The sequence below is a fragment of the Mus caroli genome, unplaced genomic scaffold (genome assembly GCF_978045245.1).
Source record: "Mus caroli unplaced genomic scaffold, Mus_caroli_1 scaffold_2, whole genome shotgun sequence".
NCBI lineage: Eukaryota > Metazoa > Chordata > Mammalia > Rodentia > Muridae > Mus > Mus caroli.
This window is the reverse complement of record NW_028227257.1, coordinates 116536849-116550522: the sequence shown is the minus strand read 5'-3', so window position 1 is coordinate 116550522 and position 13674 is coordinate 116536849.

Genomic DNA, 13674 nt, shown 5'->3' with positions numbered 1-13674 from the left:
ACAGTGCAATGAATGTAAGGTAGACCGATACATGTGTGTTGCTGGCATTGAAAAAAAATCCTTCATCACATGTCCTTTTATGTGCCTGCTTTAGCACAACATCCTCTCTCCTGTGTCTGCTTCAGCAAAATATTCCTTCATGAGTCGGCCTTAGCCTTTCACACCTGTGTCCACTTTAGTGAAATATTCATGTGTTTGCCCAGCAAAACACCACCCAGCTGGACTTTCAAAGAGCCCTTGTGTTTCTACTTCACTCTCTGGTATTCTTATTTTACTCTTTTACTTGGAAGTTCTTGGGAGGCTGAAAGGCTAAAGGCATTGAGGGAGGTGGGTTTTTGAGTAGCTTTGTTCTTAAGACAAAAGAAAATGAGTCATTACCTTTTGTTTTTAAAATCATTTTAACTAAATTATTTATTCCTCCATCACATCTATATGAACACCAACTTTAAGCCCCAAATTATTCTTAACACTGTGGAGGGAAGAGTGGGCAGAATAATGGCATTTAACTGATGAGAGTTATGTCATGGTGGTGTAAAATGACAATGAATAAAATATGTTAGGTACCTATACTGTCTATAAGATTTAAAAACAATGATTTTTTTTTATTACGTATTTTCCTCAATTACATTTCCAATGCTGTCCCAAAAGTCCCCCATACCCCCCCACTTCCCTACCCACCCATTCCCATTCCCCTGGCCCTGGCATTCCCCTGTACTGGGGCATATAAAGTTTGCAAGTCCAATGGGCCTCTCTTTCCAGTGATGGTCGAATAGGCCATCTTTCGATACATATGCAGCTAGAGACAAGAGCTCTGGGGTACTGGTTAGTTCATCATGTAGTTCCCCCTATAGGGTTGCATATCCCTTTAACTCCTTGGGTACTTTCTCTAGCTTCTCCATTGGGAGCCCTGTGATCCATCCAATAGCTGACTGTGAGCACCCACTTCTGTGTTTGCTAGGCCCCGGCATAGTCTCACAAGAGACAGCTATATCTGGGTCCTTTCAGCAAAATCTTGCTAGTGAATGCAATGGTGTCAGGGTTTGGAAGCTGATTATGGGATGGATCCCTGCATATGGCAATCACTAGATGGTCCATCCTTTTTTCACAGCTCCAAATTTTGTCTCTGTAACTCCTTCCATGGGTGTTTTGTTCCCATTTCTAAGAAGGGGCAAAGTGTCCACACTTTGGTCTTCGTTCTTCTTGAGTTTCATGCGTTTAGCAAATTGTATCTTATATCTTGGGTATCCTAAGTTTTGGGCTAATATCCACTTATCAGTGAATACATATTGTGTGAGTTCCTTTGTGATTGTGTTACCTCACTCAAGATGATGCCCTCCAGGTCCATCCATTTGGCTAGGAATTTCATAAATTCATTCTTTTTAATAGCTGAGTAGTACTCCATTGTGTAAATGTACCATATTTTCTGTATCCATTCCTCTGTTGAGGGGCATCTGGGTTCTTTCCAGCTTCTGGCTATTATAAATAAGGCTGCTATGAACATAGTGGAGCATGTGCTTCTACAAGGCAAAAGACACCATCAATAAGACAAAAAAACCACCAACAGATTGGGAAAGGCTCTTTACCTATCCTAAATCAGATAAGGGACTAATATTCAATATATATAAAGAACTCAAGAAGGTGGACTCCAGAAAATCAAATAACCCCATTAAAAATGGGGCTCAGAACTGAACAAAGAATTCTCACCTGAGGAATACCGAATGGCAGAGAAGCACCTGAAAAAATGTTCAACATCGTTAATCATCAGGGAAATGCAAATCAAAACAACCCTGAGATTCCACCTCACACCAGTCAGAATGGCTAAGATCAAAAATTCAGGTGACAGCAGATGCTGGCGAGGATGTGGAGAAAGAGGAACACTCCTCCATTGTTGGTGGGATTGCAAGCTTGTACAACCACTCTGGAAATCAATCTGGCGGTCCCTCAGAAAATTGGACATAGTACTACCGGAGGATCCAGCAATACCTCTCCTGGGCATATATCCAGAAGATGTCCCAACCGGTAAGATAAACAATGATCTTAACAGTTGGACTCATTTCCTTTTAAAGTTAGCTATCTAGCTGCCATCATTCCTGTTAGGATCTTAAGGCACTTTCGTACTCCATTCTATTTTATTCTACCCAAACTCTCCAATCTATTGATTTCTCAGAGTGCTGTGTATTCTGTCAGGTATTGCTGGAATTATGCAAAGCCTAAGAAACGCCTCGTATATTTTCTGCTCTCAGAAAACTTTCAATTTTGAAATGTTAAGCTTCCCACAGGTGTATTGTAGGTGCATCCAATTGTACACCCCATGGGTACTTATTCTAGTAATTTTGACCAGTTGTGGGTATCAGTTTTAGTTTCTATCAGTTGAAAATGAAGTTTCTTTAATGAAAGGCATGATGGGATACAAATTTTTTTAAAGTAGTAAGCACTTTATGGTATATTGTAGTGAGAAGGCTTGCTTCATTAGAATAAGTCAAATAGCTACAAATTATGAATACAAGTTGAACATTAAGAGCACAAAAATTTGACTCAACACAATTCAAAGTAATTTTTAAAAAATCCTTGCTTTGCCTATTGTTGATTGTTTGGGGAATGGGGTAGGAAAGTAGAGCCCTCTCTTAAAAGTTTGCTAAAGAATATTTGTTAGGAAAGCCAAGTGTTTCAAAGGTGAATTTCAGTTTTAAGAGAAAAATATTGCTATGTATCAATTAATATAGAATTTATTATTGGGAACACAGAAGCTCTAGACAAGTCTGGAGTTCAAAATTCCTATTATTTATTTATTTAAACTCCAGATTTTATTTCCTCCTCCTGGTCAACCTTCTGACTGTTCCACATCCCATAACTCCTTCCCATCCACCCCTGTCTCCACGAGGATGTCCCCACCTCCCACTCCCACCCAAGCAAACCTCTAAACTTCCTTAGGGCCTCCAGTCTCTTGACAGTTAGGTGCATCTTCTCTGGCTGAACCTCCCTTATAAATGTGCTGGAGGCCTCATATCAGATGGTGTATGCTGCCTGGTTGGTGGTCCAGTGTTTGAGAGATCTCAGAGGTCCAGATTAATTAGAGCCAGGAGTGGTGGCTCACGCCTTTAATCCCAGCACTCGGGAGGCAGAGGCAGGCGAATTTCTGAGTTCGAGACTAGCCTGGTCTACAGAGTGACTTCCCAGGACAGCCAGGGCTACACAGAGAAACCCTGTCTCGAAAACAAAACAAAAACAAAACAAAACCAACCAACCAAACAAACAAAAAAAACCAGATTAATTGAGACTGCTGGTCCTCCTACAGCATTGTCTTCCTCTTCAGCCTCTTTAGCTTCTTCTGGCCTTTCCCTAATTTAACCACGGGGGTCAGCAGCTTCTATCCATTGGTTGGGTGCAAATATCTGTATCTGACTCTTTCAGCTGCTTGTTGGGTCTTCTGAAGTGCAGTAATGCTAGGCCCATTTTTGTGAGTGCTCCATAGCCTCAGTGATAGTGTCAGGCCTTGGGACCTCCTCTTGAGCTGGATCCCATGTCAGGCCTATCTATGGACCCTTTTTTCCTTGGGTTCCTCTCCATTTCCATCCCTGCAGTTCTTTCAGACAGGAACAATTATGTGTTGTGGTTTTGACTGTGGGATGGCAAAACCCTCCCTCACTTGATGCCCTTTCTTCCTGCTAGAGGTGGGCTCTATAAGCTCATTCTCCCTACTGTTGGTCATTTCATTTATGGTTCCTCCCTTTGAGTCCTTAGAGTTTCTCACCTGTCAGGTCTCTGGTGCATTCCTTATTAGTGATCTCTTGGCTAATATCTACTTATTAGTGAGTACATACCATGCACGTCCTTTTGGGTCTGAGTTACCTCACTTAGGATGGTATTTTCTAGTTCCGTTCATTTGTCTCAAAACTCAGGATGTCCTCTTTCTTAATAGCTGAGTAGTATTCCTGTTTAGTATTTCACCAACTGCTGTGTGAGAAATGAGCTGAGTTCCAGCCCTTTGCTTTTGTCTGTCAACATGTTATCCTTCCTCCTGTGGGGATAATCTCACTGTGACCCCCTCCCATGCCCATTCTACAATACTGGGTGCTACCTGAGATGGAATCAGATTTCCTGTTGAAGGAAATGTGTAATGGAACCACATTTTCTGTATCCATCCTTCTATCATGGGATATCTGGGTTGTTTCCAGGTTCTGGCCATCTTAGCAGCAAACAAGGCTGCTAAGAACATAGTAGAACACATGCCCCTGTGACATGGTGGGGTATCTTTTGGGTATATTCCCAAGAGTGGTATTGCTAGGTCTTCAGGTAGATCTATTTGCAATTTTCTGAAGAACTTTCAGATTAATTTCCATAGTGCTTGGACCAGTTTGCCTATTTTTAAATAATTGAATTAACCTGAGAGATCATCCAGAATTTGAGGGGGCTTGAGGGGGATTAACTCAAAGATTGCAGTTTGATCCACAAAACCATTCATTCAATTCAGAAACTAATGAACACCCTATTTATGTTTAGTATTTCACCAACTGCTGTGTGAGAAATGAGCTGAGTTCCAGCCCTTTGCTTTTGTCAGTCAACATGTTATCCTTCCTCCTGTGGGGATAATCTCACTGTGACCCGCTCCCATGCCCATTCTACAATACTGGGTGCTACCTGAGATGGAATCAGATTTCCTGTTGAAGGAAATAATAAGTAGCTTCACAAACAAGTACCTTTCCCATTGAGTTAAATGAAATTTTGCTTAGTAAGGATAAATTAAGACTACTCAGTGCCTGGTGAGTATTGCTTTGAAGAGCAGTGTGTCTTGGGTTTGGGCACTTGAGTTTTCTGGATTTGGTCAGTCTTGACTTTAAGTTCATTCTTGTACATGTTGACATGCGGATGTCATGTTGTTAAATGAACTACACACGTTAAAAAAAAACAAAAACAAAAACACTTTTAAAAAAATTTCAGTAATGTTTCTTTGGTCTGAATATTGAATATTTTACAACAGTGGTATTAATGTTTGACTTTTTATGAAATTTTATTTTTTCTGTGTGCCAAAATTAAAAATGACCATCTAACCAAACGGGCAAACAACTGACAAATAGCAGAAACCTATAAACATTCCTTGAGTGCAAGTATTGAGTTCAAGAGAGATAGTTGGATAAGGAATGGATGAAATGTGTTTGAATGACCAGTTCTGTCATATTGAACATGCACTGAATTAAAATGTAGTGAATATCCACTACATCCATCATAGACTCGATTGTGTTAGGTGCTTTGTTATATATTACTCCTCATGGAATCCCTCTAGTGTAGATTTTACTCTATTATTTTGTAACCATGGAAGTATGTATTTGAAAAGTTGACAAAACACGCAATTATTTGCTAAAGGTAATACTTGGTTGGAAAGATCTCAGCCTTCCTGTCACAATGACTATAGATGAAAACTTTGGAAGGATAAAACAACCCAGAGCTTTCCACAGACTTCACTATAATGGACAAGACACTAACGACATGGGGATTTCTGCGAGTTTTGTTTACTGCTGCCACACACTTAATTGGATCCATACTTCCTTAATTGAACATTGATTCTGTGAATATCGTCAACATTGAGAAGCCTCACACTAATTCTAAATGAAATGACCAGAGAAGGGACAAGCCAAATAAATCATTGATGCCATATGTAGACGATTTATCATTTCTTAACCCTAGTGATGTGCTCACAAGAGCTTATCCATGTCTTTGACGATGGCCAATACAGACCAGGTGTCAACTCTTTGATGACCAAAGGGAAAAAAAATCTTAACACAACAGTGTTTCCTTCATCTGAATATTGAATATTTTACAATAATGAAAATAGCCTTCCTCTCTACTTGTAGCTAGCTAGTTAAGGCAAAAATAAAATAAGGAAAAAAAATGAAGACCTGAAGTGACCAGTCATGTTAGGAGCCACTTATCAATGCAACCTAAAGAGAATTTGTTAAGGTTTCCAGGAGTGACCTACATAATCCTTATATGGAAACTATGTAGAGTGTAATTTATAGATGGTTGCTGCTTATGCCCTGGACTTCCCTTCCCTTGGGGATTGGATGTGAAGTGGCATGGAGTCAATGGCACAGACTCCAGGAGCAGGTGATAAACTCCACAGCAAGTTCATCTGAATGCTGCCGCAAGCTCCTTTAATACTGTTCACCCATGCCCCATTGGTACCAAGAAAGCATCTCTTCTAAACAGCAGTTCCCACTTAGCTGGCATTGTCTACATCAGCAATCCCTGGTCTCTCAGGCAATCCTCAATTATATCCTCCTGTAGGAGATGCCTTTGTAGCCATATGGCCCAGTATTTAAATATATGTGCCCACTGCCATTTCTACTACAGTTGGAAAAATTCTCAAAGCAGGGCATAGGGTACCAGGATACCAATTAGGGTCCAGAGGCAAGTGCCTATATTCTCATGGCCCTCATGGAGAATATAGTCCTATCTAAGAAAACTATTCTCCTTTTCTGCCTTTTTGAAAGCCAGTGTTAACAAATAGCACTTGAGGATGTTTATGAAATTTCAGTCTGACTCCAAAGTTTATGGATTTTCTAGCCTAGTATGAAAAGCCATTCATTTTTTTAAACAAATATAAATCCAGAGTTATTTTATGATTATAAAAATTCATTTTGAAAAATATGTGACATAAAGGGTTATTTTATTATTTCTTTCTGTATTTCTAACCACTTTACCAATCATTCATTGACTCTTCTGGAGCTCTAAAAAGGTATAAAAGAAAAGGAAGAAAACTATAGAGCATCATCATGGCTTGTAATGGTAATGCTTAGGAAATCATGATCTATGCAGTCTCGGTCATAGCCAGTTCAGCATCATATTGCAGCCCAACAAATTAAAATCAGATAATAGTGAATGGATCTGACATCTCAAGCCTGTACTTCTGTTCCTTTGACACAGGAAATGTGACACACAGAACATTACAATACTTGCTTAAATCCTCAGTTTTAAAGTTCACTACTTTTGAATAATTGAATAACCTCTGAACTGCTGTTCTCTAAAAATATTCTACTTATTTTTGCATGACTATTTTTTTTTTAATTTCTCACTTCTTCTCATTCTTCTTCAAAAATTCCCAAATAACCATCCTGGTTAAATGGAGTCAGCCTTGTGTAGGCATTGTGGATCGAGAAATGGAGATTGTAATGAATTTCTTTAGAAGAAAAATGAAACACAAGCCAATCACCAACTCCTAATCAAAACTATGCAGTATCAGTGTGTTCTTCTGTTTGATTGCTTCTCCCTGTCTCTCTGTTGCTGTCCCTTTGTCTCTTTCTCTGCCTTTCTTTCTCTCTGTCTGTCTCTGTCTCTTTGTCTCTCTCCTTCCTTTCTCTGATAAAAATGTTCTGACAAAACAACTTAAGGGAGAAAGCCAATTTTGGCTTACAGTTTCCGAAGGATAAATGGTGCAACAGGCAGGAGAAGCACAGAGCATGAGCAGGGAGCTGGCTGATTATGTTTTATGCCAACAATGGAAACAGAGAACAGAAAGTGTGGCTAGGGTAATACCTCAGTCTATCTCAGGTGGCTTTATCATAAAAGAGTTTCCCTTCCTGTAGATTTCATAACATTCCCAAGCAGCAGCACCAGCACCAGCTAGGGACTACCTATTCAAACACATGAGCCTATAAAGGACATTTCACATTCAAAGCTCAACCAGCAAAGACTCAGAAAAGAAAGTTTGAGATATTCATTCATTTAGGCATTTAAAAATGTATCATTTTAAAGGTGCAATCTAAGTGTATAGAACCATGAAGGGGAACAAAATAAATAAAATGGGGACATAGTTCTTCTGACAACAAAGATGTGGCAAAAAATCTTGGGTGGCCTTGGGTTATGAGGGATGCAGAGCTGCTTAGCTACAGACAGTTCCTTTCAGGTAATTTAACAGCTATATTTTCATATGCCAACTGACTTATAAAGAAATTCTCAGTAGATAAAAGTCCAAATAGAAAAAAACTTACCAAAACTGTTTCATATTTCATGAAGCAGCAGTTCCATCTCCTCACTTGTCTCAAACATCCATTTCATGCCTGGACTTCATAGAACTTACTAAAAAATGCTTTACAGTAGGTGAAAGAGGCTAGAAAATGAGACTTTTGATTTATACTTTAACATTTTGGAGAAACAGTTGCTCATTAATTACTAGATTCTTAGGCACTAAGGGTTTTGCCGAGACAGAACAGACTTAACAGATGTTAAATCTTATCTTTGTTTTCAAAGAACTTAGCCTGTATGGGATAGAGAATAAGACAATCACAGTCAAGATTAATAGTGGATAAATTCTATGGAACAACGCCATGAAAGCCAGCCAGTTTGCTGCAACCTGACTAATGATGTTTTGTTTTCCAGTAATATTTATTAACCTATTTTTCCTCCTTAATGAAGTTTCCTGGTGCCTACCATCTTTCTTGGAGTCCCAGACCATGTCTTTAGTCAAGAAGTAGAGTGGATGAAAGCCTCTGTAATATTGCCTAGCAGGACAGTCAGGGCCCATTCTGAGTCAGTGGATTTTCTATCTTCTTGGTATTGAATATTTTGAGTATCATCCATTTGTATACTATAAATACTATAAGTAAATTTGCAAGGAGTCTCAGAAAACAGGTGGCTAAAACAGGATCAGAAAGTAGTGTTGATATTAATTTCTTCAGATGCAATGTAATCACATATTGAGTACAGATATGTGAACAGTATTCCAGTACTTTGAATAAAAGCATGCAATTGCTCATGATGGATTGCTATCTAGTCCTGGCTTTGTTGTTCATTAGCTTTATGGCCTTAGTTACGTCACTTTGCCTCCTTAGTTTATGAGGTTTTTTGGTGTTGTTTTTGTTTTTGTTTTTTGCCTTTGCGAAATGAATTTGATGAAAAATTACACCAATTAGGATGATTTCTGCCACAAGTCTCAAAGACATCTGATTTAACTGGGTCCAGAGCTAAGGACTCATAATACAAAGAGGTAAGTCCACAGGCCAGACAGTCTTCAGGTAGGGTCAGCTAAAACATTGGCTCCATTTCTTCCTGATTTTATCAGTTCTGTCCTTCCTGTGAGTGATTTTCAGGCTCAGTAGGTGAAGGGAGAGCCTGATGCTTTGCACCTTTTGCAAGAACAAAATATAGCGTCTACTCAACCTCAGATACATATTTCCCCAAACCCTAAACCAGTACTTGCCAAGGAGACTAGGAGCACCCTGCCATGCCCAGGTTATATTACTATTGCTCTTTGAATGCAAAGGTCAGGATTTCCCTAAACATGTCCCTCAACAATTATGTGCTCTTAATCAATCTAAGCTTCTACTTAAAAAAAGGAAAGGCAACAGTGGTTGCCATGGAGAAAAATTGCTATTCTCCTTTTAGCAGATGAAATATCTGGTCCCTCTTCTCTCTTTAGAAATGCACTCTCTTCCTCATTGCCACCTTCTCAGATTGAATGGCCAACAGACAGTACTAAATAGTAGTCACATCTCCTAGATTGGAACACCACCATCAGGAAGACAACTATAGACACCATTTGAAGTTCATTATCCTTCCACTGCTTTGAGAAAATATAAGAAGGACAAGCCAATTTCAGGCGCCTATGGTTCATGATTGGTCATGTGAGGACTCATAGTACTGATAACGTATTAACTAAAATTGCATTGTCATGGAGTTTTCACAACGCTCCCCCAACCTGTCAGCTATTGAGAAGAGTCCCTAGAAGGAAGGGCAGTTTGAGGTGGCTACTTCTGAGGACAAGGTCTTCTAAAGCACACTGAAAGAGATTCAGCTCATACAATTCTAGGCAAGTGTATCTACAGCCAATGCCATGAAATAAATGAGATGTTTCAGCCAGTCTCCTGGACTCATTTATTCACCACAAGTGCTAAATTCAGAAAGGATAAGCTAGGGTGTTGAGAATGGAGGGGAGCAATCAGCCGAACAAACAATAACTGGCTCTGTAGTTGCTTTCCTCTGTAGACTGTGATACTTTTTGTTTGTTTGTTTGTTTGTTTCAACCTGTTACTGCTTTATTTCTGAACCTAACCACCTCGAAGGTGAATTCAGGAAGAAATACAAACCAGTTGCTCAAAACCAAACTTACTGGGATGATATTCAGGTCCTCAGTGGTCTTCATCCTGGGGAATGAAATTCAAATTTCTCTTCTACAGGTGGACATCAGAGCAGCTCCTCCAGAAGGCATTTCAGGATGAGAGGAAATTTGTCTTTCATAGCCATTCAAGGTTCTGTGCATTTTGAGTCATGGTTCTGAAAACCTGATGATCAACCTCTGACTTACTTTATCACAGACTTCTGGTTGAAGGAAGAATTATAAAGTTCAAAAATATAAGAAGACTGACTCAAAGCACTCTTTTAAAGGGCCAACTGTGTTGTGTGTTACCCTGAATGACTTTCACATTCTGGTTGACTTGTCATTCTAATTTCTCATTTTCAAAATTCTTTTGATTGAAAGGTTTTGTATTTTTTTTAATTCTCTTCCTCCAGTCTTTCTGCTTCCATGTTTCTTTCTTTTTTTTTTCTTTATTGTTTTATTAGGTATTTTCCTCGTTTACATTTTCAATGCTATCCCAAAAGTCCCCCATACCCACCCCCCAATCCCCTACCCACCCACTCCCCCTTTTTGGCCCTGGCATTCCCCTGTACTGGGGCATATAAAGTTTGCAAGTCCAATGGGCCTCTCTTTGCAGTGATGGCTGACTAGGCCATCTTTTGATACATATGCAGCTAGAGACAAGAGCTCCAGGGTACTGGTTAGTTCATATTGTTGTTCCACCTATAGGGTTGCAGTTCCCTTTAGCTCCTTGGGTAATTTCTCTAGCTCCTCCATTGGGGGCCGCGTTTTCCATCCAATAGCTGACTGTGATCCTCCACTTCTGTGTTTGCTAGGCCCCGGCATAGTCTCACAATCGACAGCTATATCTGGGTCCTTTCAGCAAAATCTTGCTAGTGTATGCAATGGTGTCAGCGTTTGGAAGCTGATTATGGGATCCCTGCATATGGCAATCACTAGATGGTCCATCCTTTCTTCACAGCTCCAAATTTTGTCTCTGTAACTCCTTCCATGGGTGTTTTGTTCCCATTTCTAAGAAGGGGCAAAGTGTCCACACTTTGGTCTTCGTTGTTCTTGAGTTTCATGCATTTAGCAAATTGTATCTTATATCTTGGGTATCCTAAGTTTTGGGCTAATATCCACTTATCAGTGAATACATATTGTGTGAGTTCCTTTGTGATTGTGTTACCTCACTCAAGATGATGCCCTCCAGGTCCATCCATTTGGCTAGGAATTTCATAAATTCATTCTTTTTAATAGCTGAGTAGTACTCCATTGGGTAAATGTACCACATTTTCTGTATCCATTCCTCTGTTGAGGGGCATCTGGGTTCTTTCCAGTTTCTGCCTATTATAAATAAGGCTGCTATGAACATAGTGGAGCATGTGTCCTTCTTACCGGTTGGGACATCTTCTGGATATATGCCCAGGAGAGGTATTGTGGGATCCTCCAGTAGTACTATGTCCAATTTTCTGAGGAACCACCAGACTGATTTCCAGAGTGGTTGTACAAGCTTGCAATCCCACCAACAATGGAGGAGTGTTCCTCTTTCTCCACATTCTCGACAGCATCTGCTGTCACCTGATGACATTCCACTTCACTCCAGTCAGAATGGCTAAGATCAAAAATTCAGGTTTTGTATTTTTAAAACATCTCTCCTTCTTGGATCAGTAGCAAAATTTTTTTCTCCTCAGTTGTTTTGTGTAATTCATATTTATAAGAATGATGTTTTCTCAACTTTTAAATGTTGTAAAATACTGTTTTGTCTCTCTAATCCATTTTGCCAGTGGATGTGGATATGCTATATATATTCATGATCTCTTATTCAGTGTGTGTGTGTCTGTGTGTGTAGAAATACAACCTGCTGAGTTCACTTTGTGTAGCTCATATGTACATATGCTTAGGAGTGATAAAAGTACCTATCAGGGAGCTTATTCCTGGAGAAAACTAATTCTTCCTCATTGCTTAATTTGAGCCATTAATTAGGATAAATATAAGTAGAGTTTTGCTTATGTTTCTTTGTTTGGGGTTTGTGACATCGTTGAGTCTATAGGCTTATTAATTTTGTCGAAATTGAAATAAGTGATTATATATTTAAAATACTTTGATGATTCCAATTAAGCATTTGTATTTGTTTTAAATTTCTATTCTTTTATAGGTGTAAATGTTTCACTTATATGTGTGTCTGTACACCACATAAGTGCCTGGACCTGTGAGAGCCAGAAGATGCCAGAAGAGGCCAGAAGATCTTCTCTAACAGGATTTACAGCTGTGAGCTACCATGCCTGTGCTGGGAATAGAACTTCACTCCTCTGGAAAAAGACATCAAGCACTCTTAATCAATGAGTTGTCTCTCCAGAGCCTGGCTGCCCCCATAATTTGCATGAGCTGCTTTCAATTGTCCAAAAGCCCATTAATGTCCTATTTATGCCCATACAGCTAATATTTGTCATGTGTGTTTGTGTTGAACAGTCTATTTAACTGCATGCATAAGTTCACTGATCATTCTCGTAAGCCTTCTAAACTGTTGGCTGCTTATCTTAGGGTTTTACTGCTGTGAACAGACACCATGACCAAGGCAAGTCTTATAAAGTACAAAATTTAATTGTGGCTGGTTCACAGGTTCATAGGTTCAGTCCATTATCTTCAAGATGGGAGCAGGGCAGCATCTAGGCAGGCATGGTGCAGGAGGAGCTGAGAGTTCTACATCTTCATCTGAAGACTGCTAGTGAAAGACTGACTTCCAGGAAGCTAGAATGAGGTTTGTTTTTTTTTTTTTATTAGATATTTTCTTTATTTACATTTCAAATGTTATCTCCTTTTCTCATTTTCCCTCCAAAAACTCCCTATCACCTCCTCCCCCTCCCCCACCAACCCATCCATTCCCACTTCTTGGCCCAGGCATTGCTCTACACTTGGGCATAGGGCCTTCACAGGACCAAGGGCCTCTCCTCCCATTGATGACCATCTAGGCCATCCTCTGCTGCATATGCAGTTAGAGACAGGAGTCCCACCATGTATACTCCTTGGTTGGTGGTTTATTCCCTGGGAGTTCTGGGAGCACTGGTTAGTTCAGATTGTTGTTCCTCCTATGGAGCTATAAACCCCTTCAACTCCTTGGGTCCTTTCTCTAGTTCCTTCATTGGGGACCCTGTGCTCAGTCCAATGGATGGCTGTGAGCATCTCCTTCTGTACTTATCAGGCACTGGCAGAGCCTCTCAGGAGACAGCTAAATCAGGATCCTGCCAGCAAGCACTTGTTGGCATCCACAATAGTGTCTGAGTTTGGTGATTATATATGGGATGGATCCCCAGGTGTGGCAGTCTCTGACTGATCATTCCTTCAGTCTCTCCTCCACACTTTGTCTCTGTAACTCCTTCCATGGGTATTTTGTTCCCCCTTCTAAGAAGGACCAAAGTATCCACACTTTGGTCTTCCTTCTTCTTTAGTTTGATGTGAACCACTCAGGAAATCAGTTTGGCAGTTCCTCAGAAGATTGGGCATAGTACTACCTGAGGACCCAGCAATACCACTCCTGGGCATATACCCAAAAGATTCTCCAACAAGTAATAAAGACACATGCTCCACTATGTTCATAGCAACTT